Below are 25620 nucleotides of genomic sequence, written 5' to 3'. Positions count from 1 at the left end.
GGATTTTCCCTTTTTAAACATTTATTTACTTAGTTAGTTAGTTTGTTTTGTTGCTGTTTGTTTGTTTGTTTGTTTGGCAGTTTCTCTTTGGAGTCCTGACTGTCATGGAACGAGATCTGTAGACCAGGCTGTCCTTGGACATGGAGATCCACCTACCTCTGCCTACTGAGTGCTGGGATTAAAGGCCTGCACCACCACTGCCCCACTATTTCCCCAAATTCTTAAAACAAACGAACAACTCCAAACCTTTACAAAGCGAAGGCTGGGACAGTGGAGACAGCTCAGTGCCTGAGGACCTGTGTGGAATCCCCCAAACCCCTTTTATAAAAAAGCCAGGTGTACTGGTGTCCACCTGTCATCCCAGGTGTGCTGGTGTCCACCTGTCATCCCAGGTGTGCTGGTGTCCACCTGTCATCCCAGGTGTGCTGGTGTCCACCTGTCATCCCAGGTGTGCTGGTGTCCACCTGTCATCCCAGGTGTGCTGGTGTCCACCTGTCATCCCAGGTGTGCTGGTGTTCACCTGTCATCCCGGTCCTGGGGAGACAGCGACAGGTGGGAGGCTCCCTGGATTTCTCGGGTCAGCCAGGCTAGCCTATTTGGTCAATTCTGTGCCAGTGAGATACCCCATCCAGAAGAAAAGGCGCTGACGACATTAGAGGATCCCTTCAGGGCTCCACACGCTTGTGCTCTTGCACAAACACACACCCTCCCTCTCTCTCACACAAATACGGACATTGAGAAATAGGAAGGCTGCCCAGGACTGGAGCTGATGCCTGCCTGTGTGCTCCCAGCAGCAGATTCAGACTGAGCGCGTATTAATGGATGGATGTGCTTTTGTGGATGGATTAAAAAAAAATGCCTTGTACGTGTGTGTGCCAACCATGTTTCCTCTCTTCTGAGACTGCCCTATGAGGCCTCACTGACCGTGCAAAGACACATAGCTAATTCCTAGGAAAGGGTCTCTTGCTAATCAACCAATCCCGCCTCTCCTCCAGTACCTCCTGTCTCAGGCTTCCCCACTCTGAGACACTGTAGATCTACTCTCCTCATGTGGGTCCAGGTAGGAGACAACAGGGACATCTCTGCCCAAGAGCCTGCTCACCCTGTCTGACTGGTTCCTTCCCAAGGAGGCCACAATTAGGAATCTTACTGCTGCTTGCCTCACCCCTACCTCCTGACCTTTCCCTGGGGCCTCCTGTGGGGTTCTGCGTGGCATGGCCTTCTGCCACCGAGGACCTGTGAGGAGTCACTTTTCCCTTCACAAGCATCCTGTCCTCGTTGTCAGTATTCACTGTAGTGGGAGTGAATGAATCCCGGACACTTTGGAGACACACACTAGAATGTATCCATCCACAAAAGGAAAGGGAGCTTTGGCTTACAGCCAACAGGTGAGGCACTGAAGGGCAGAGAGAGCAGGGCAGATACCGTGCAAGAACAAGGGGTGCCACGGGCCAATGATATGAAGATCTAGCTACGGACATACCAGTGACCGGAAGGAGTGGCCAGTCTCAAAGACCACGCGGTTCAAAGTGCAGCTAGCTGTCCTCATACCGCTGAATGGAGAATGCATGGAGAGTTAGTGACTTGCCAGAAACTGTAGTTTTTACCTCACCCCCTCCATATGCTCAGAACGCTTCGGTCAGCCCCATGTCCAGCCAAGCCTCGGCAAATGAATCCTGTGTACCACGAAGTGCCAGATATCTCGCATAACTTGGTGAATGTGGGGGAGCTTATGGGGAGTACCTTACCTGTTCCCTGGCAGTGGTGGAACAGCTTTGGAAGATAGGGTCTACACCACAGCCCTGCGTATCACCCCCAAGTCGCACTGCATGCGGCTAATGAGAGAACAGACCCAAATTCAAAATACCAAGTGCTGTTTCCACCGAATCTCGTTGCTGTCATAAAGCAGGGAGATCTTAGCCCTGAGTCGTGGTAGGTCACCAGCAGACATTCTCAGAACAGGTAGATGCAGTCGGTGCATGAGTAGGTGTGGCTCTGGGGAGTTATTGGGGGAGGGGGCGGGGCATGAAACCTTTCTACGAACTAACTGTGGTGGGACCTACTCTATTCTATTTTACAACGGACTTTACAACTCAGAGAGCCGGAGTTACTGCCTCTACTGCATGCTAATGGAGAAAACTAAAGAAAATCAAGTACAATAACTACCGTTTGGACAGGACTGTCTTTATCTCCTAGGAAAAGAGCAGAAGGGAACTAATTCCATCTGGCTCCATTCCACGAAGTTTTACAAGTAGCTAAATTCATAGACAGAAAGGAGAGAGGTTGGCAGGGCGTGTGGGGGAGGGGAGGCGGTGTTTAGTAGGGACTAGGCTTTGGTTTGGGAAACAGCATTCTAGAGATAGGTGACAGCAGTGGCCACGCTTAGAGCCATCGGTCTGTGTATTTAGAAATGGTTAGAAGGTGGGGGTGGGGTGCAGACATGGCTCGGTTGGTAAGGTGCTTGCTTCAGAAGCGTAAAAGTCTGAGTTCAGATCCTAGCACACACATTTAACAGAAGGCACTGGGGAGACAGGAGCAGGGGGAATCCTGGAGTTTACTGGTCAGCTCCTTTTGTTGAGTTGGTGAAATCCCTGTTGGTTCAGTGGGAGACAGTGTCTCCAGACATATTGAGGAGTATGGTCTCTGCATGCATAGATACCCACATGTGCCTATATGTACACACTCACATGAACACACACACACACATACATATATACACAAGCCATAAAATAGTATATATCATGTATGTTTTACCTCAGTATAAAGAATCAGCTAGGCTGCTGGCCAAGGTGGCCGTCGGCTCCGTGTGTGGGAGAAGCTAAGGGCAGGGTGCAGTACTCTCTGGTATGGCCCACGCCCAGCAGGTGCCTGGGCTAAGTTGTCCTGATCAGGACACAGTGTTCTTGGTCAGGTGTGGGCACACGTCACCCAGGTCTTCGTGGTCAGTCATGAGCTGCAGGAACCTGGCCTAGCAGTGCTGTGGCTGCTGCAAGGCTTCTTCCTGACGAAACGCACAAATGCAGCTTTGGCAAGCAGCCCTGAATAGATGCTGGCCCCTTGTACATGATGTCTCGAGAACGTTCCCCAGCTGTCTCAGGCGAAGGGAGCCCAGGCACCCCTCCTTTGGATTGGTGGGTTAGTCTATTCTTTCCGCAACTACGTGTGTGCCCATTTGGAGGTGAGTCAGTTTGTGTGTTGGTCTACAGCTGCAGTTGCTTGAGTTTCTTCTGGGGCCCTGTTTGCAACCCTCTGGTGGCATTGCTACCTTACCTGCCTAGCCCAGGGGCACCCCTCATGAAGTGAGTTCCCAGGCAGACAGGGCTCTCAGTTGGAGAAGGATCAGGTACCATGCAACCAGCCTGGGCTTTGATGTAGAGCAGGAGAAACTCTACTTTGGTTTTACTTAGGCTCCTGACTGGATCCCAAAGAAACCACAGCCCAATCCCCAAACAGGGTTCCCAGTGCATAATGAAGCTAGCTGCCGGTCCAGCCCAGCCGAGCCCAAGGGAGGCTGCAGACACCTGTTGGCTCCCTTTCAGGGACTGTGGTGGTCTTCTTCCTGTCTTGAAGGTTTTATTTGAAAGACCAGAGCCCTAGCTTTCAACTCCTTTCTCAGCTCTGATAGAGAGCAAACAGAATCAGCTCTCACAGCTTCGCCCCCCTGGAGCTGAGGCTTGCACTGCCCACAAAGGCAGGCAGGCCATCAAAGCATTTGAGCTCAGGTGTGTGGCCTGAGACCAAGGTGCAGGTGGGAAGGAGACTGCGTGGGTCCTAGAACTGGCTCTGGGATCCTCCAGGGCCCATTTCCTTCAGCTGCGGCCACTATCACTACACTAGGTCTGTGGCCACTGCCTGGCTGTGTCTGGCCTTGTGGCAGACCCTTCTTGAGTCCCAGCAAACTCCACAGACAGCCGGATACCTGCAGACAACATCTTAATTGCCCTGTAAGACAGTTTGGCTGCAGAACCCCTTCTGTGGGCAGGCACAGTTTGAACTTCAAAGAGTTTTGTAATGTTTACAGCAGCGCTAGGAGCGACAGGATAATTTTGGTGTCGTTGGAGAGAAGGTTTGGCGGGGCTCCTAACTCTGCTCTGGTCTACAAGCCCCAGGGGCACCCTGGTCTGTGGGACTCACCCAATGAAGCCCTCTTACCAACCCGGGAAGGCGGCCAACTCTGCTTCAACGGCGCCCGACTCCAGTTGTACCACAAGGCTGGGCCAGGGCGTGGGCTGGAGACCCAGCTGAGTTCCCTGCTCCCCAGGGACCTTGGAGGAGGCGAGACACACACTGGGTATGTCTGGAGAGGCATATGCTAATTCTTGGGCTCACCCCAGGAAGAAAAACTGTGCGTTTTATATTTTCACCTTCCGAAGCAATCCTTTGAGATGTCAGAAGAGAACTCACTCACAAGCCTGGAGCTGGTAATCCTGGAGTCAGACCCTGCTGGGCTTTGGATAAGGGTAGCACTGGTACAAGCATTTTCAGATCCAGTTTCCCCACCTCAGCAGCGAGGCTGACATTTGGTGGCTAACTATCTCTCTCCGGGAGGAGGCATGCCCATGACATGCCTGTCTCTGACCCTTGTGGGACCAGGGAGCCCTGAGCGCCCTCTGCCTGGTGGGCTTGCAGCTCCTGCAAACAGAGGCTTCTGGCTGGCATTTGTGGAATGCACGGAGGCCTGGACAGAGCTACTGCAGTCTAGGGGAGCCCAGGGGAGCAGCTGCCACAAAGTAGAGCAGGGCTGGACCTTTCTCAACTATAGCAGGAATGTCAGTTGTGTACTCTTCAGGATAGGAAGACTGAAGCAGCCATTTTTAGCAGCTGTGTGGCCCAGCCCTTCCTTTGCCAACTACCGATGGGCTGGGTGGCTCCAGGCCACAGCTCTGGAATGTGACAGGTCACACTGTACTTCATGGTGACGGCAGGGGACAAAGTATGAAGAAGCCGGGAGTCTGAGGAAGAGCATGCACCCAGGGGACCCGCCCTACCTCAGTAAGGCTTTTATCAGTACACTCCAGCTGTGCAGAAGCTCAGCCCCTCCGGTGAGCACAGACCCTCATGCCTGCCCTGCAGGCCTCTTGCCTTGAAGAACTCTCAGAACCAGCTGAAAAGCACTCAGTGCTGTGGGGCTGGTGTGCAAGGTGAGACCTTAAAGTACCCTGAGGAATACTTTCTGTCCCCATGGTCACTCCATTGGCCAGCTGCCAGCCTCCCTAGGGTCCTTTAGACTAAAACAAGCAGGCTGAGATGTAATCTGACTTCACCTCCAACACTAGAAAAGGATTTTACTGTTTTGCTGATGGTTGTTTGAGAAAGGGGGTATGGAGACAGTGACTCTGGGGAGGGTTGGTCTCTGTGTCAGAACGAGCAGGCCTTCCACAGTGAGATGTCAACTTCCCAGTAAAGGAGTAAAGGAAGGCTGGGGATGGGGGGTGGTGGTGGCTACAGGTGGCAGGGTTAAATATTGAAGCCATGGGCTGCCTTAGGCCTTAGCAGAGAGCTGACACACAGAAGGTGACAGCAGGACCTTCCTGCTGCTGGAGGGGACAGAGGGCTGACTGACAATTTGCTCAGAGCCTGCAGCAGCTTCTCTCTCCTTCCTGCTTTCCTACCTAGGTCCAAGTGGCTTTTCTAGGTCACTTTCACAATGGCCTTCCTTGCAGCTGGCCCCAGAATGAGGAGGAAGGCTGCACTGGCCCTGCATACCCTTGTGGCAAGATGAAGCAGCACCAAGACTAGCATACAAAGGAAGCTCCTGGAGTCCTACGTCGAATGGAGCACACTCAGGCTAGTTTGCTGAAAAGGAGTGGAAGTCCTTTCTTACCCAAGCATCACCCACAAACGAGGCATTGGCAAGAGGCAGGTGCTGGGTAATAGCCCAGAAAGGGTTTGGTGCCCTGTGGTCCATGCTTTCTCATTGGGTCACTGACCCACTTCAACCCAGTCCCCAGGGGTGCTTTCCCTTTCTCAGCAAACTATCTCTCTACTTCTCATTGTATTTTACGTTTAAAATGATGTGTGTCTGTGGTTATGAGCGTGAGTGTAGGTACCGTGGAGGCCAGAAGAGGGCGTCGGATTCCCTGAAGCTGGAGTTGCATGGGGTAGTGAGCCACCTGATGGGGGTGCTGGAAATCAGACTCTGGTTCTCTCTCTGTAAGGACCACAAGTGCTCTTAACTGATGAGCCATCCCTAGTCCAAGTCATTTCTGTGTCCTTGGTCCAATTTACTGCTTGCAGTCACATACACAGGAGCCTAATATATGGATAGGTGCAGTGGAACCCTCACAGTGGGTGCCTTGGGACTCTGATCCTCATCCACAATATCCACGCACCATTGGGTCTTGTCAATCTGGTTTTGTGTGTGTGTGTGTGTGTGTGTGTGTGTGTGTGTGTGTGTGTGTGTGTGCCTGTGTGGACAGGCAGAAAGATAATCAGACGAGGGAGGCAGGGGCTTGTGGGAAGTAGAGACTTGGAGAGTCAATGTCTGGGGTAGTGATGGTGAGTACCATATCTTACTGAAGGCCTGAGAACCAGGACACTGAAGTCTAAAGATAGAAGTGGGGGCTCAGGTCAAGCACAGCACCTCTCCCTCACCCCTTCTCCTCCATCAGGGTAGTCAGCAGCTGCAGTGTTGAGGGCAGATCTTTCCTGGCCTACTGATTCTAGCACCCATCTCTCCAGCAATGTCTTTTCTCAGCTCAGACAAGCTGATGTAACCAACCTTTCCCTTCACTCATTCCTCTGAGCCCTCAGTGATCTAAAGCAGCGGGGGTTTACCAGTCTCTGAAATGGATTCGATACTTCCCAGGGTGTTCTGAGGTAAGTGTCTGAGACACAGGCTCACAAGAGGCCCCCACAGACTGCATGCTGTTTTGGCTAGAGATCTGAATGTGAAACTTCCAACCACAGGCTCATGTGTTTGAGCAATTGGTCCTCAGATCCTGGTGCTGTTGGGTGGGGTTGGGGAACCTTTCAGAAGCAGAGCCTTACTGGAGGGAGCTGGATACAAAGGGTGGGTCTTGAGGCCTATAATAGCCTCGCCTACTTCCTGTCTGGTCTCTCCTTTATCAGTGGTTCTCAACCTTCCTAATGTTGTGACCCTCTAATACAGTTCCTCATGTTGTGGTGGCCCCCAGCCATAAAATTATTTTCATTGCTACTTTGAACTATAATTTTGCTGTTATGAATCATAATATAAATATCTGATACGTAGGATATCTGGTATGTGACCCCCTTGCACCATGACTCTGCCTGTCACCAAGCTTTCCCCACCTTGAGGGACTGTATCCCTTTAAATCATGAGCCAAACGGTATCCTTTTCCTGCTAAGTTGGCCTTTACAGACATTTAATCACGGCAATGAGAAAACAGTTAAAACAACAGCCCATGGAAAGGGAAGCAAAGGAGTCAGGAGTAAGCAGAGATTTCATAGCAGGAGTCAAGCTCGTGACCATTTAAGTTCACCCACAAATTGCATCGCAGGAGTCCTAGACTGTCTCGGGATCCTTAGAAGGTCCACAGACACCCCCTGCTTCATCATGGAGTGTTTGAGGACTGGTGTCCTACCTACCATGGCTCCAGAGCCTCTGCAGGGGTCCATCTGGGAGACACGCTGTGCCTCTGGTGTCCTGTGTACATGCTGCAGGCCTCTGTTCTGCTTCTTCTCTTATGCTGTACCCTGCAGAGTGCTGGGTCCTCCAGGCCAGGGCAGCACCCCTTAAAACACCCTGTGGTAAAAAGATATCAAGGTCCTGTCACTGTATGCTGAACTGTCCTGGAGTCTGCAGGGCGGAGTGTTCCTGGACTGTTTCCAAGGTGGCTTCTTTGCTCTCTCAGTGCGTTCTCGGAGCTGACGCAGTCACCTTGTTCCTGGGGCTAACTAAGCATTCAGAGTCTGTGCTGATCTAGGACAGAAGTTAAAAAGCCTTCAGGAAGGGTCTGGGAGGTGAATGCAGGGTGGGTGGTAGGAGAAGGGAGGAGGACAGGGGAGACATTATCAGCTTTGCTAGGGACCCAAGGCTGCATGTATTCCCGTGGAAATGTAAAAGACAGACAGTGAAATCGTCAGCCAAAACAAACAGCATTGAAGAGTGGGTGGAGCCTTCTCCAAAGTGCGTGGGCGTGTGCATGTACGTGCATGTGTGTCTGCGTGTGTGTCCATTGGCTTGCGTGCTTAAGAAAAGGCTGGGGCTGGGCAGGCAGGCTGGACAAAACAGCGCCATCTACCTGAGTGGCTTCAGAGCCTGTAGAATGCTGAGCCATATGCCAGCTCTACTGTGGCAGTCTGAGGAAGGAGCCTGCACGGCACCTGTCATTTGGCCATCTGTGCGGTGAAGGTGGCTGAAGCCCAGTTGTCAAGCAGCTGCTGTCAAGGGAGGTCTCTTGTAACAGGGTGGGCACCAGATGTGGCTTATGGAGTCAAGAGAGATTGGTCCTCCACAGCAACTCCATTATTTCCTTTGGTTGATTGCAGCTGCTTCTCCCACAGCTGGGATGCTGGCACAAAGTGGGTAGGGGGGGTGGGGCTGCAGGACCCTTGGCGTAATGTACTTTTTATTGAAAAATTGTCTGGACCTGTTTGAACTCACTGAAAGGCTGGCTCGAAAAGTAGGGTCACCCTTCCCCATCCCTATCTCAGATCCAAGCAACTTTTGCCTCAGGGTGTCCTCCAAGACCTCCTATCTGGGAGTGAGATACACTCCCCAACTCTGTGGTACGGAAGAGAGAACTGCAAAGCCACCCAAGGGTAGAATCGTAAGTCTTTAAACTCACTTAAATGGTGAACCATTTCCGAGCCGGGTGACACGAAAGTGTCTTCAGTTGGGAATAAACGGAAGATTAGCTGTGGGGAGCTCAGCCACGGAGAGAAAGCTCAACCAGGGACACTAGCTGTCTGCCTCAACTTCCCCAGGCAGTTTCTGCTGAATGCTACGGATACCTGGTTGCATGATGTCATCTCTATTTGTTGCCATTCGTTTTGTCATTTGGAAGACTCATCTTGGGGTCACTCCACTCTGGCTGGCACTCCAGCCGACTGCCCAATTGGGCTTCCCTAGTTGATTCCTGCTGGATGTTTTGAGCATGTGATTTGATGACCTTTATTCTGTATCATCTATATGCCTGCCTGCCTATCTATCTATCTATCTATCTATCTATCCATCTATCCACCCATATTTAATAAATTGACTCATTTAAAACCCAATCTCCAGACCCTCCAGAAAATATGCAAGTATTTGAAGCAGCAGGTCTTTAAGAGACCTTGGGTAGGCTCTGAGCTGGAGGGACTCTCTGTGCTAGAAAGCCGGGCAGGATCCAACTTCTGTTCCAGGGACCTGGGGACAGTACTCTGACCAGCTGTCCCCATGGTTTCCTATTTTCTGTTCACCTGCATGGCAAGTACTTCGCTCCTTGGATACAACACATTCCAGTCATGGCTTAGCACGGCTCCTGGGACCCACCTCAAGTGGTTTGCATTGCTAATGGCTGGGTCATGCCTGAATTTCCTCACACATATTCACAAAGTTGCTGCATGGCCAAAGCAGGCAGGACCCATACCCAAGGCCCACTGCTACTGCAAAAACCTCTTGCTAAACCTGAGGATACTGTGTTCCTGCTGTGGGTGCGAACTACTGGTAATTTAAGGGGTCAGTGAGCTTCCTGGACACCTAGTTTGAGGCATAAATAAGTACCAGGTCCTGTGGACCAGAAACTTTGGATATCACACAGCAGAGCATCTCTCCTTCGGTCTCTGGTGTCTGGGGCCTAGGCTGGGACGTCTGAGTTCTCAGTCACTCGTCAGTCTGACAGGTTAGTGGCCTGTGACTGGGATTTGACTCCCTTCCCACACCTGCTACTTGGGTTTCCTCACAACTTGGCAGCTGGGTTTCCTGGGGTTCCTCAGACAACTGGAAGAAACTACATCATGGCAACCCCATAGCCACCCCTTTTGCCATACTGTCCTTGCAGACATTGTCTAGATTCGAGGCTGGGGGACAGATGGTCTCTTAGTTAAATGTCTGTTATGCTGTAAGGCCGTGTGTGGACAGGAGGTTCATACATGTAGACACACGGCTTGAAAAGAAGTGGGCCCCAATGTGAGGGGAAGATCCTCGGAAGGAGATCAGAGCAAGGAGAAGAAGCCCAATCAGAGGAAGCATTACGACAGGTGTCAACTGATTCCTGTAGCTGCAGACTTGGCTACCCCTACTGAGACCTGTGTTCAAGGGGATCCTGTCAGGCCCTGGGAAACTCTGTACTTGTGGAGTCAGAAGAGAATGATTAAGCAGCTTTTTAGCTATGGCCTAGGTTGAATTGTGACTAACAATTAAAAAAAATTCATGTTGCATGTAGAATGTAAAGCTGTGATTATTTTGTTCTATTTTAAAATCTCAGTAAAAATACCCTTTCCCCCTACCCCGACCCCTGTGTGTGACTTCCTTCACAGAGAGTGAGTGAGAAAGGTATCGGTGGAAGCAGCCCCGGAAATTATAATGGCTTATCCACAGTTGTCCAAGACATTTGTAAAGACAGTTCCTGTTGGTTTTATGGCTCTCCGGCATTTCCTTATCCAGAGAGATTCAGTAACCAGAGCAGCAGCTGTGCCTCCCTCCTGTTCTACTGGATCAACAAGTGCGTGCATGCGTGTGGTAAGTGTGTGTGGTGTATATGTGTGTGTGTTGTGTGTGTGTTGTGTGTGTGTTGTGTGTGTGTGTGTGTGTGTGTTCATGCACGTGTGTGACTTCAGACCAATCTATAATATAAAAGTCAGGAGGGCTGGGCTGGGGTGAGGAGAGGACAGTGAGTGTGGCTGGTTGGTGGAAGTTTGCCAATGACAACAGGTTTAGTTCCACACCTTCCCTGAGCTGGGTTCCATGGGGACAGAGCCTCAGGACAGGCTCAGACAGAGAGACAGGCGATCCTGGGACCTGTCTGTGGTCTGCATCTTGTCTCTCGGGGTGAAGTGAGTGCAGAACGGGACCATTCTCTTCAAATTTCTGAGCACCGCTAAGACTGTTCTTTCTCTTGTCCCTGAGGTCACTGGAGAATGAGGTGTATTACTGCACTATACCTCGTTCTTTAGTCGCTGGATAAGCTGTAAGAATTGGCCATGGGATTTGAAGGTCTTCAGTGATGTCCTTTGTCTGGTGGGCCCACACCTGCAGCATAGAACGATTCCATTTCCAGTCCCCTCCCCCTCAGGAAATCTTCATTTTTCCCCCCTCTTTCCCTGGTGCCTTGACTGACCAACTCAGAGTTTGGGGGAGCATCAAAGGTGTAAATCAGAGTCCCTGGAACCCTGCAGCACCCCTGGAACCCTGCAGCCTGCTCTGTAGAAGGCTGGCTGTGTTGGAGTGGGGCTGCTGTGTTCTCCAGGGTCACGAAACGCCTACACTCCACTTCTCTGAATATTCACATGGCCCCATCTGACGGTTAAGGACACTGGAAAGTATTCTTCTGCGGTACGTTAAGGGTTTGAAGGACAGATGTCATTGTGTGGAGCACACACAGGAGGCATTTTATTCAAGTAGGTTTGTAGTAGGATGCACCTGGTTTAGTTGAGGACAATGTACTCAACCCACCCAAGGAGTGTCTCTCCCACCCAGGCTCACCAGATGCTCTTCATGCAATGACCCCAAGTCCCCTATATTAAAGCCTTCTTTCTATTTTTTTTTAATAGGTTCTGGGGTGGAACTCAGACCCCCATGTTCACAAGGCAGGCGCTTTACCAACTGAACCATCTTGCCAACTTGACCCCGATTGAAGCGCCGAGGTTGGTTGCTGCTCATGGAAACCTGGTAATTTACCCAAAAAAAGGTAAATAAGGGAAAAATAAAAAATAAAAAGAAGCAGAAAGAAGACTCTGCTGGTTAGATTTTATGTCAGTTTGACACAGGCTAGAGTCTTTTTAGAAATGAGAACATCAGTTGAAAAAATGCCCCGCCAGCTTGCTTTGATTAGTGATTTATTGATTAGTGATAATGTGGCTGGGCCAACACCCATTGTGGGCAAGCAGTCCTGGGTGTATAAGAAAGCAGGCTGAACAAGGCATGAGGAGCAAGCAGCATTTTCCTACGGCCTCTGCTTCGGCTCCTGCCTCCAGGTTCCTACCTCGTCTTCTCTCAGTGCTAAGCCGTAAGGTGAACAACTCTTTCCTTCCTGCGTGGCTTTTGACTGTGGTGTTTTATCACAGCAATAGAAACCCTAGCTAAGACAGGGGCAAAGGCAACAGTTTTCAGAGTTAAATGCTGGCAATTGTAAGCCAAGCTTCAAGTGTCAGTGGGAAGAGACTCACAGGAGGATCCCAGACACAGCCCTGTCCCCCAGCTCTGATCTGAAGGCTCACTCTTCATTTGCATGACACCACTGGCAGCTACAGGAGAGTCAAGAGGCCCATTAGGGTGCTTTGGGCCTTGAGGTCCTTTCTGGAACTTAGTTGCTTTGCAGCATGTCCTGGGCTCAGGTGTACTCCTGATAGATAGATTCTGGACAATTTCCATCTGGGGCTAATGTCTGTTCTCAGAATCCAAGTTCTTGGGCCAAGGATGATGGAGAAAGGACTTGCCTTGCAAGCACAAGGACCTCTCTTGGATCCTGAGGATCCATGTAAAAACAAGAAACCTCGGTATGGTGGTATGCTGTACTTGTAATCCCTGCCCGGGGAGAGAGACAGGCCAACCACAGGCTACAGGCCTGTGAGAAACCCTGTCTCAAAAACCAAGGAAGACAGTGTCCTGAGGAATTATGCCTCAGATCTCTCTCTCTCTCTCTCTCTCTCTCTCTCTCTCACACATACACATAGACACACACACACATATATACACAGGTATACACACACATACACACACATACACACCCCCCACATACACACACATACATATACACATACACACATACACACACACACCATACACACACATATACTCATACATAGATATACATACACACACATACACACACACACATAGACACACATATATATACACGTATATACATAGACACACACAAACATATATACACACGTATACACACACATACACACATACCATACACACACATATACAGATACATAGATATACATACATACACATAGGCACATACACATACACACACGCACCATACACACATACATATATACATACATAGATATACATACACATACACCTACACACACACCTACACACACACACACATAGACACATACATACACACACATATACACACACATACACACCATACACACACATACACATACACATACACATACACACACACACACACACACACACACACCCCTCTAAATTCTTGGCTCCCTATACCTGCCGTTTGCAGCCTCTCTGAGTGACATGTTCCCTACAGAAGCAGCATCCCTTGTTTGTGCTAACAGTCACCGCTTTTCCTGCTTCTCTTTCTTCACTTGAGTAGCCAAAGACGGCTCGATACCGAGAGGAAATCATCTCCAAATAAGACAAATCACAGCACCCTGTTTACACAGCAGCAACTCAATTACTGTTTACCCTTTCTGCAGTGAAGGTTATCATGATACTCAAAGAGAGACCCAGAGCTGTCTGCCCTTTCCCCACTTCTGCAGGAGCCGGTCTCTTGACCAGACAATTACCGTAAAATACTCTCTCTCTCTCTCTCTCTCTCTCTCTCTCTCTCTCTCTCTCTCTCCTTAGTGAGAGAGATCATATCAGTTCCTCAGAGTGGGAGGTATTATATGGCCTCAATCCTTCTGAATAGACACGGGCAGGCTTGACACACTCTCTGGGAGTGATTTCTGTCTTCAGGGTTTCTATTGCTCTGATAAAACATTGCGACCGAAAGCAACTTGGGGAAGAAAGGGTTTATTTAGCTTATACTCCTAGGGCATCCTTAAGGGATGTCAGGGCAGGAACTTGGAGGCAGAGATCATGGAGGAGTGACACTGGTTTCTTTCCCCTTGACTTTCTCTGCCTGCTTTCTTACAGCACCTAGCACCTCTAGCCCAGGATTGCGCACCTACACTGAGCTGGGCCCTTTCCTATCAATCATAAGAAAATGTACCACAGGCTAGCCCATAGATCAATCTGGTGGGAACATATTCTCAATGGAGGTACCCTCTTCTAAGCGACTCCAGCTATCTCAAGTTGATAAAAGAACTGGGCAGCGCATGCAATGAATCTAAAGAGCTAGCTAGGTTTCTGGAGAAATGGGCTGACGGTTTAAGATGGTTTTTTGGGCCACTGTGTCTGAGGTATGGGGAGCTATCTGGAGGTTGCTCATGGGTTCAAAAGCAAGAGGACATGGCTGAGTGACTGGAGGGCTGTGTGAAGGAGTGGGTGCCAGGGACAGGCTGTTGACAGCCACTTTCTCACAGCTATCAGAAAGACAGTAACTACCAGGCCCTGAGGCTGATGGCTGATCCAGAGTTGGGTAATCTTGTGGTATGTATTGATTTTTGCATCATGCTAGACCAAGATTAATGAGTGTTTGGTTTCTTTCTAGCCCAGTTTTCTTAAGGCTCCCAAAACAAAAGTAATTGTCTGCAGGGGCAAGTATGGGAGAGTACACAATGCCACCAGTTCCGGAACCGTAAGGGCCACACCGTGCTCCACTTTGTTCTCCAATTAAGATCTCTGAAGTGCCCTTTGCTAGTGGCTTTGGTGTCTGTGGTCAGGCTTGTGACTGGATTTTCTTCCACAGGCCCTATATCTATATTCATCAATATCAATATCTGTCTGAGGCTCCCCATAGGTCCTGGGCCCTGCTTCTGCCCAGTGCCTCAAGCAGCAAACATGTATTTAGGTGCTGGGGTCCCCTCGGCTGGTGCAGGTATGATGGCCACAGATATGTGTGCGTGTGTGTGTGTGTGTGTGTGTGTGTGTGTGTGTGTGTGTGTGTGTACCAGGACATGCAGGGGATTTCAGTTTTCTCTTACCACGTGGGTTCTGGAGACTGAACTCAGGTCATTAGACTTTAACCTACTGAGTCAGCCACCTTGCTGTCTCTACACACACGTGTTCTGAGACAGGTTCTGTCAGTGCACCCGACACCCACAGATTCTGCAATACCAGCTGGCCACCGAGCTTCAGAGGTCGCCGGCTCCATTCCCCCAGCACTGGAGTCCCAGACATCTGTGTTGCCGCATCTACTTGTGTGAAGGTTCTAGGGACATCAGTTCCGGTCTTCACACTTGCCCAGCAGATGGTTCACTTCCCTAGACCCTCGATGACTCTCTTATGTCTTTTTAAGATCAAACGTGTCTCCTTGGTGACACCGGCTCCAGGGCTCACGGAAATGTTTAGAGACAGCTGGTCCCGTTGCAGTCCTCACCTAACCTGTCTCTATGGAGCTGGCGAGTCACCACGCTCATCCGATGCTCTTCCTCCCCAGCTCTCTGCCAACAGGCAACAAACCAAACACGATGTGCATTTGTCTCTGGGTCCTCTGCTGACTGAGCCGAACTCCTAGCTTGGGGATGCTGTCATGAATGCATGCCCGGGTGTTTCTGCAACATGCCTTACACATCTGACTGGTTTCATCACCACAGAACTGTGCAAGCGAGTTTTTGTGTTTGTTCTAAGCACCCCAAACCCCATGTCTAGGAATATGGAGGTGCAGAGGAACCCCAGCCTCAGACCACACGGCTTGGTCTTGGCAAACAGCTGGCCAACGTCCTCAAGTGACTCTTTGAATGGAAGTCTTACGTAAGAAAAAACATTTGTTTTGTGGGGAAGACAGCTTCTTAGAAAGGGCATGTTTTAGCTCTTTTTGGACCATGGCTTTGATGTGCGGACACTCGCCATTTACACACTAAGGTGTGTGCTTGGGTTTGGGGTCAGCCTTTTGATACATCATCTAAGACCCGTGAGATCTGTGGACTTTGACAGTGCAGGAAGCAGGTGTTGTGCTTCCTGCACCAGCCCCTTGCCTTGACATTCTAGACGTGTACTGTGGTAACTATTTCTACAGACACTTGAACAAATGTTTATTCAACCCAGATGGGGGTGTGGGGGGAAGAACGACATCCACACCCAGGTTGTTGAACTGCTGGACTTATTTAGGTTACTTCTAGGAGCTCGGGTGAGGGGTTATTTACAGGAATACGGAGACCTCTGAACATTTCTTCATCCAAAAGTTCTACCCTGGCATGGGTGATGGCTTCCTCATAGCTACTTAACTAGAACCTTCCTTCAGTTAAGCCTTCACCCTCTACAAGCTCTCGAACCTTCCCAAACCATGTGCAGCCGGGGCAGAATTACACACAGCTGGAAGGAGGCTGCAGGGGTGAGTGGCTGGAATATCAGCTCTCAATCTAATCACCTTCTCCATTCCCCTGATGTTAGGGACTACCAATGGGTCTGATCCCATGAGGGTCTCCTGAGGGTACCAAGAGCTGTTCTGATAGTGACCGCTACGCTGTGCCCAGAGGACAACATTCCACAACTCTGTGGAACTGAGGCTGTTAAAGAACTTACCTTAGAGGGCCATTCACCTCCTCAGCTTGCTTCTAGGAGCTGATGTTACAAGCTTCTGTTTCTTAGTCTTAGACAAATCTCCTCAGCAGTGAGGGTCAGGGGCCAGACTGTTATTACTCCCATGTATGAAAACTCCATTTGTAGTCAGAAGGCCTATTTTTCTGTTTGTAAATTATCATCAACATCCATCCATAAGATCTCAGGCCTCATTTACCCAGTGAATTCTGAGTAGCTACTTAATGCTCAGGCATAAACAATGAGAGTACGGCAGTTACTTTATAAACAGGCGGGCATGGTGTGGGCCTGAGAGTTTCTAGATAGAACGTGTGTAGTAATTATAAGGCCAGAGAAGAAGTGTAACTTAAGAATTGAGGCGGAAAGTGTATAAGGGTCAGATCATCACAAGGACAAAAAGGGTGGAGCCGAACTGAGGGTGGTGGATCTGCAGGGCCTGTCTGAGAAGAGGCTGCTGAGATGGCACACCATGGAACAAACTCTAAGCACAAAGAGTGTTCTAAGACGGTGTCTGTGAGGATTTGTTATGTACCTCATTTCTGTCCTGGGAGGAAGAGGGAGGCTCCTAAAGAATCAGGAACTAAAAGAAACTTAGAAGGCACAGGAAGTTCCTGAAAGTTATAAGATTCACAAAGCCCCTGCCATAATCACATAAGCAGTAACAACTTCTGGGGGAAGAGATTCTCCAGTCAAACAAGCTGCCTGCAAGTGTGCAGGATGTCTTTCCTGGGTGAATTGCTCAGTGATCTAGCTGCTTCTGTGTCACTCAAACCCCCTATAAGCAACACTGAAAAACTCATTGAATCATCAGTTCAGACTCTGGTGGAATTGGTTCTTTGGGCTGTTGTTGGTGTCCTATCTGCATCAAGTTGACATTTATCTATCCCCAGGGAAAGTCACACAGTAAGGCCAAGGAATGGGGTGCCAGGATGGTCAGTGGGGGTGAGAAGCGGTCTAACATATGGGTATTCACAAGCCATGACAAGAAGCATGGGTTGTGTTTAAGACAAAGAAGTCGGGGGATTGGGGATTTAGCTCAGTGGTAGAGCGCTTGCCTAGGAAGCGCAAGGCCCTGGGTTCGGTCCCCAGCTCCGGAAAAAAAAAAAAAAAAAGAAAAGAAAAAAAAAAGACAAAGAAGCTGGGACTGGAAAGACACTCAGTGTAAAGTGCTTGGTGTATAAGTACACAGACCTGAGTCAGAGCCTTGGCTCCCATAAAAAACTGGACTTGGTGGCACATACCCATAACCCCAGCATTGGGGTGCAGGGGAGGATCCTGAGAGATCTCCATGATTTGTTGGATTGGTGAGTTCAGGGTTCAATGAGAGATCTTGTCTCCAAACAAACAAAGAGAGCCATAAAGGAAGGCATTTGATGTGACCTTTGGCTACACATGCATCTGCACACATCTGCTTTTGTACCAGTACACATATACATGCACACACATGAAAATGTGGACACGCACAATGCACTCATACACACACACTTGTGTGTATGTACACACATACTCATGCACACACACACATACACACATACACACACACTCGTGCACATGCAAATGCACAGAACATTTATTTATCCTTCCTCTGATCCGTGGTTTGGTGGAGCAATGCTGGGGAGAGGGAAGGGTGGAGAGGACAGGAGCAGATGAAGGGACGATGAAGCTGTGACACTTACAATATAGCTTCTTTGAGGGTCTCCTTTGTAGGTTGACAGGCAGGTTGGGGCTGAGCACAGGAGAAACCAGGCAGAAGCTGGGCCTTTGGGGTCTGCCCCGGGTAGCACTGAGGGGTCCCAGAGAAGACTGAGCAGCAGAGAGACCAGTGGGAAGGAGTGAAGTCCAGGGAGCTTGATTTAAAATCCAGCACGGAGGGACTCTGAGGGAATCTGGGAGACTACTCGGACTGCATGTGATGCAGGAGAGGGAAAGGGAGCAAAGGAGGGGTGGGGGAGAAGAGGGAGGGTGGAAGAGAAGGGTGATGAGGGGGAATGGAGAAACATGGGGGAGGGGGAGGGGCATAGGGAAGGGGGCAAACCTGAGGGGTGTGGGTAAAGACAGGAATACCAGGCTGTGTGGCAAATGAGGCCAGCCTGGGACACACACACACACACACACACACACACACACACACACACACACACACAGATACACACACACAGACACAGACACACACACTCACACAGACACACACACAGATACACACACAGATACACACACACAGACACACAACACACAGACACACACACATAGACACATACACAGAAACACACACAGATACACACACACAGACATATACATATGCACACATGCACAGTCTGTCTCTCTGTCTCTGTCTCTGTCTCTCTTTCTAACTATGGTCAGCACCTCAGTGGACAGGCTAAAAGGTAAGAGTTTTCTTCCTTCCATTTGAGACAGGGTCTCACTATGTAGTACCCGCTTGCTTCGAGTCTATGATTCTCCTGCCTTTGCCTCCTGTGTGCTGGGATTATAGGTGAGCACAGTCATGCTGGGCTTCCTTTGTGCTTTCTAAAAAGATCCTTCCAGCACAGTGACTTCCATTCCCTTCATGAGTTCTGTCATACAGAAGAGCTTTTCCTTTTAGGGTGTGTGAGGTGTGTGTGGAGGCAGATGGTTCCCAGGAGGCACCTCCTATCAGCCCCTCTCACCCTCACCCCATTACGCTGTTTACAGCACCGATGCCTGGCAGTGGTTTGTAGCCATCAGTAATTGAGGCCCAGCCATTGGTTTCTGCAAACCAAGCCCAACTTCAAGACACCGTTTAGAGAACATAGCTCTGCCAGCCAGCTTTCCTTCACTATGATAAATACCCAAGACGATAACCTTATAAAGAAAAAAGGTTGGTTTTGGCTCATGGCTTCAAGGTCAGTCTGCGATTAACTGGCACGGTTGCTTTGGGCCAATGCCAAGACATGACATTATGGTGGAAGAGTGGGGTTGGGCAGAATGACTCATTTCCTGGCCAGGAAGCAAAACCAGGAAGATCCCATACTCTCATCTCTAAAAGTGGTCCCTAAGGAGCCCACTGCTTCTAAGTCCTGTCTCCTAAGGATGGTACTGCTTCTCAGTGCATCTGGTCGAACTGTTAACCTGCCAGCCTGCCTCTCTCAGGGAGCAGGAATCCCTGGTGGCCTTTGGCTTGGCATGGCTCACAGCATTTGAGGCTCTGTCTTCTTGGGACAGAGCCTGAAGTGCTGGCTGCTCAGAAAGCAGGTAGGAGCAGAGGGGACAGGGGACCGGTGCAAAGCTGCCGTGTTCTAACCCGGAGAGAACATGACATCGAGTCTGCCTCTACCCATGAATTTTTCATCATGTCCCTGCAAATCTGCCTCCCTGGAACCAACCGGCCATGGGTCAAAACTATCAGGAAACCATTGCTTCTGTCCCTGTGCCCTAAACAACAGAGCTGACAGCTGTCTCTGCGGCAGCCACACTGTTGTGGGTATTAAATGTGATGCAGTGGTTGTTTAATGTCTATGGGGTGTGTGTGAGTGTGTGTGTGTGTGTGTGTGTGTGTGAGTGTGTGTGTGAATGTGTGTGTGAGTGTGTGTGAGTGTGTGTGTGAATGTGTGTGTGAATGCATGTGTGAATGTGAGTGTGTGAATGTGTGAGTGTGTGTGTTGTGTTGTGTGTGTGAATTTGTGTGTATGTGAATGCATGTGTGAATGTGTGTGTGTGAATGTGTGAGTGTGTGTGTTGTGTTGTGTGTGTGAATTTGTGTGTATGTGAATGCATGTGTGAATGTGAGTGTGTGAATGTGTGAGTGTATGTATGTGTGTGTGAGTGTGAGTTTGAGTGTGTGTGTGTGTAGGCTTTAGGTAGATCCTAGAGTTTTTTATATGAGGAAAATAAGTGTGGACCTTGCTACTCATAGGTCCTGGCACCAATTTATGCCCCAAGTCTTATATCCTTTCCTGTTGCTGTGATAAATACCCCAACAAAAGCAACTTAAGGGAGAAAGGATTTCTTTTGGTTCAAGGTTCCAGGCCATGATGGTGGGAGAGAGTCCCAGTGACAGGACCTCGAGGGACCAATCACATTGCATCTGCAGTCAGGAATCTGACATGTGATGAATTCATAGTAGTGCTCAGCTTACTTTCCCTTAATTTTTATCCAGCCTAGGGAATGGTGCCACCCATTGTGGACAGGTCTTCCCAATCTCAATTAACCTGATAATCTTTCACAGACATGCTCAGTGTCTGTGACTCTCTAGCCCTCGCTGTGGGGCTACAAAACCATTTCATCTTCTAAGACCCAAGCTCTGAACCCCTTGAGCTACTGCTTCTCTCTAACATGGACTCTTCCATCCCACATTTTGTTTTAGCATGGCTCATATAGACATATAGACTCATATAGCATATCTCTCTCTGTGTGTATGTATGTATGTAGTGTGATCTCTCTTTTTGGGTGTGTGTACTGTGGTGTGGTGTGTGAAGTATGTGTGTGGTATGCTGTGTTGTGGTGTGTATCTGGGGGGGTGGATGTTGTATATGGTGTGGTGGGTGTGGTTCCTGTGTGTTTGTCTGTATGCAGTGTGTGATATGTGGTATTGCATGCAGTGTGGTTTGTGCGGTGTGTGTGTTATGGTGTGCTGTGGTCTGTTACATGCACTAGATGTGGTATGGTATGGTGTGTGCAGTGTGTGTGTTTGTGTAGCACTGAGGGTGTGCGTGGTGTGGTATGAGCAGAAGAGACACAGAAGGAAGAAATCACTGTGAACAATTATTCTCTGAAGCCCGCAGTACAGAGGCAGAAGCAGGCAGGTCCAGCTGAGTGACACCAAGCCCAGGGGGCTTCCATGAGCCTGCTGAGAATCCTGAAGCGCTAGGAAGGATGAAGGTGGTTGGTTATGACTGCATGACGTGGGCTTTCACTCACTGAGTCCTGATTGACAGGGAGCACCTCAGGTAGCTCTGGAGATAGCAAGGGAACGATGGACGGACACTCCAGATCTGAGCTGGCACCGGCCTCTCCCTTCCAAGTGGCTTGCATGGGCGCTAGTGAGCTAAAGTGAAGCCTAGAGTCCTGTTCAAGCTCTGCGTACTTGCTGGACTGCCCAAGAGCAAACGCCACAGGGCATGTGCTAGCTTAGCAGGTAAAGTCCTTGCTTTCTGAGCAGAAGGGCCCAGGTTTGCTCCTAAGAACCTGTACAAAAAGCAGGGCATGTTGGCAGGCTTGTAACCCCAATGCTGAGGAGGCTGAGACAGAAGGATCTTAGGGCTCCAGACGAGCCCAGTTGGTGATCGCCAGGTTCAGGGAGACACCCTGTCTTGAAAGATAAGATGTACCGTGATTGAGGAACGACTGGAGTTTGATCTCTGCTCTACACACACACACACACACACACACACACACACACACACACACACACACACACAGCACATAGATGAGTAGGGGGACACATGGATGCTGCAGGAGAACAGACAGTGGTCCAGTGTAGGGTGTGACCCTAGCAAGTTCATGACTTGGAGGAAGGTATTACACATGGGGCTCTATGGGCAAGCTTCTCCCCTGCTCAGCAAACCCTTGTGTTTCTCTAGTGAGTGGGGTGTGTACCTGTTGCCCTCTCCCATTAGAAGGTTCAGGAGTTGGTATCTTTCTTCCCTGCAGAACCCTTTAGATGGTTTTTCAGATTTCCACATTGAGACCAAGCTGAGGGTGAAGACTGGGGCGGGGCTGGAGGAAGGAACTGTTACTGACTTCAGCAACAGAAGTGGGAGTCATGCAGGGCAGGGAGCAAGGGGAGTCGCATCTTTGATTCATGGAATTTGGGGCAAAGGGTTGGTGGGAGAAAAGACCTTAGAGGGAAATTTAGACACAGCATCTATCTTTTAAAAAGAACGAAACGGCAAAAACATAGAAATGGGAGAATAAGGACCCTCGGCCGAGTCTCCACTCATGGAATCCCAGTCTCCTGATCGACAAGGTAGAGAAGGGAGACTTGGACAAATATAAAGGAAGACTGAGTGCTTGGCAGGTCAAAATGGACAGAAGCCAGAGGGAGGGACGGTGGAATGACCCGGAGGGGTGGGGCGATAGGATAACCCGGAGGGGCGGGGCAATGGGATAACCCGGAGGGGCGGGGTGATGGGATGACTCCAGGAGGAGCTAGACTGCTATTGCGCATGTGCTACAGTCAGCCAGTGAGTGATTGGTAGAATCTCTCTTCAGTGAATAAATCCCACCAAGACAGTAGTAGCCAAGCGACGGGTAATGGTGGCTTTGCATCCAGTCATTTCTGCTGGTCTGCTGCCACTCACCCTGGCTCTAGCTGCTGGGAACACCTGTCATGCCGCCTTTACCCTCCTCCGCCTGCCACTTTGTTCTCAGTGCCTCCTTACCCAAGCTCTGTCTCAATTTTCATCCATGATGTCACACGGGCCTTTCATTTGTGGACCGTTACCTACTAATCCAGGTTCTTCAGAGCCAGCATCACCTTGTTTGTGTCTTTGTCAGAGGTGGCTCTGGTGGTGTGACTCAATCTCCTGGCTCCGATGTCTGCCTGCTTTGTACTCTGGCTCCACTTGGCACCCATGCTGGCACTTTCCCCCTGCTTCTCCCCCATTTCCCAGAGTCTCCTGATCCAGTGGCCTTAGCACAGACCCTACTGGGAAGATATCTTGACCCAGGAAGGCTTGGAAGCCTAAGTGGAACATTGGCACCCGGTCTTCTTATGCACAGCCTTAGGGGTCTTGCTCCTGTGATTCCGAGCCAGGTGGAGTGGGCATGCTAGGTCTGCACTCTGGGCTGCCAAATATCCAGGGCTGCTCCTATTTCTCCAAGAACAAGGAGAATGCACTTTACCTACTAGTGGTCTCAGGAAAGGGTCTCTTTCCTGGGGGAGTTTCTGGGAATGCCAACCAAGGGGATCCAGGGGCCTTGGGGAGACCAAGGGAATAGAGATCTCCTCAAACACCAAGAGGGAAGCTCGGACAACCTGCCTGAGTGTGCCCTGCCTCTGGCAATTAGCATCTGAGTAAAAATTCAGTGGCTCCTAGTCTGGTCGGCTTTGCGATTGGAATGTATCCGTGGCCCATTCTGTGTCTAGCAACTTGCCAGACCTTTGAGTGAGGTCAGGTTGCTGTCAAGCCCCTGGAATGAAAGCATGAGTTGTCCACAGACCTTCCTGACCAAGTACCTCAGGATCACTGAGTTTACAAGTTTACAGCAAGAGCTTCTAAGAGAATACTGGCGTGGTCTACAATCGAGAGTCACTTAGGAAATCTGGGGCTTACTAGGGTTCCTGGGTGTCCTAGGGAGGGGAATTGGGTTAATTTTATTCTTCAATTTTCATGCATACATAGGCATGTTTGAGTGTGTGGGTAAGTGTGTGTGTGTATGTGTGTTTGTGTGTAGGATAACTGCATGAATACGGCACCCCCCCACACTTCATTCTCTGGCACCTTGGGCCCCAGTCACAGCCAGAAATACCCCCATAAAGAAATTCTGACCAGAACAAGCTTGCTCTGTGTGAAACTCAGGAAGATAATAGGCACGTTCGCTTGGGGACGAATGGTGAATGAGCATGAAATGTATTTCCACCACCGTGAACATACCAGGGGCACGCTGCTGCCTCAGGTAAGGTCCTTGCAAATTCATAGGGACATTCAGGACTGGTTCCAAACAGTCCCTCCCTGGCTGTCAGCTTTCTGCTTCCCTTCTTTGGAGCCAAGCAGTACAGCACAACCCCCAAAGAATAGCAGAAAAGGTCACTCTGACCTTCTAGGGTTTTCCCTCTACATGGCTGTCAATAAAGAATGGGCTGAAGGACTTCTGGAGAAGGTGGGAGGGAACCAGGGGCCTCATAGTGGGACACGTGACCCACCTGAAGGAAGGGCCCATACATTGATGGACTGGTGGGCTTCCTCCTACTTCCCCAAGGGTCAAGACTTATATAATTTGTTCTCTACTTAGGAGGGATAAATGAGGCATGCTTTTGCTTGGTAGGAGGAAACACTGGATGAAAAGCAGTGTATTGGACTTCAGTCATCTGCTTGAAAAAGCACATAACACGGTGTGAGGGACTCAATTGCATTTGAACCTCCAAGTGTTTTAAAGTGAACAATGTCAGTTTTAAAGTGTCATGTGGGCCAACCCAGCTCCCGGGTTCACTTCTACGTTGTGGGTTGGAACACAAACCAGCCAGCAACAATGCTGACTGTTCTCCTGGGGAAAGGTCTGTCATATCAATGACAAACCCGTGGATGTCCTCAAGGCACTAATTAAAGAGTACCGTGTCTACTGGGGACTCTATTAAGCTGTGTGTGTGACTCAGTGTGGCTGCTTCCTGGGACTTGTGAAATGTCAAAATGTGGAACACAAACACGTATCCAAGGGACATGACCATGGCAGACATGTCAGGGGCTCTGCCTTTGCGCAAACACTCTGACTCTTTTAGTCTGGAAGTATAGAGGTGTAGTCTCAGTGTGGATGAGCATGTGCACGGCTGTGCATGGGCTCGAGTGTGTGTGTGTGTGTGTGTGTGTGTGTGTGTGTGTGTAGGTCAGAGGTCAGCCTCAGGCATAATTCCTCAGGACACTGTCCACCTCGGTTTTCCAGACAGGGTTTCTCAGAGGCCAGGAACTTGCTGATTGGTCTAGGCTGGGTGGCCCCATGAACTCTGGGGAGGCTCCACTCCCCACCCCTGCAGCACTGGGGTTACATGTGGACAGTATCACATTTGGGTTTTCTTACGGTGGGTTCTGGGCATTTAACTTAGGTCCTTGTGTTTGCAGGACAAATGCTTTATAGACCCTGGAAACACCTTTCAGTCTCAGTTATCTGGAATGGATTGATGGCCAGGAGCACTCCGTATAACCACACCGTTAGATGCAGGCTCCCCTGGTTTCTGTGAGATCCTATGGGGAACCTCACTCAAGCAGGAAGATGATGCTATGCACGGGAAAGCCTCGGTACACAAATGTTTCAGATGTAACTCTAATGAAGGGAGGGCTCAGCTTCTAGTCTTACCCCTGAGACACAGCACAAACGCAGTCATGACTACATCGTGAGTGTCCCACAGAGGACCAAACACAGAGGGCTTGTTCCTCTGCGGATGTTACCTTTGGAAGGTTGGAGGTTCAGGAGGCGGGGCCTGGTAGAAGGACATTAGGTCACCAGGGCTGTGACTC

General features: G+C 49.8%; 1 long non-coding RNA gene across 1 annotated transcript; it reads left to right on the top strand.

Annotated features, from left to right (window-relative positions):
- Window positions 1–21867, top strand: LOC120097809 (uncharacterized). Its single transcript, XR_005495575.2, has 3 exons — window positions 1–5141; window positions 5617–10645; window positions 11677–21867. It is a non-coding gene; the product is annotated as an uncharacterized LOC120097809 (long non-coding RNA).
- The last annotated feature ends 3753 nt before the right edge of the window (window positions 21868–25620 follow it).

The sequence above is a fragment of the Rattus norvegicus genome, chromosome 17, assembly GCF_036323735.1.
Source record: "Rattus norvegicus strain BN/NHsdMcwi chromosome 17, GRCr8, whole genome shotgun sequence".
Classification (NCBI taxonomy): Eukaryota; Metazoa; Chordata; class Mammalia; order Rodentia; family Muridae; genus Rattus; species Rattus norvegicus.
Note: the sequence above shows the minus strand (reverse complement) of the source record. Positions and strands in the feature narration are given on the sequence as shown.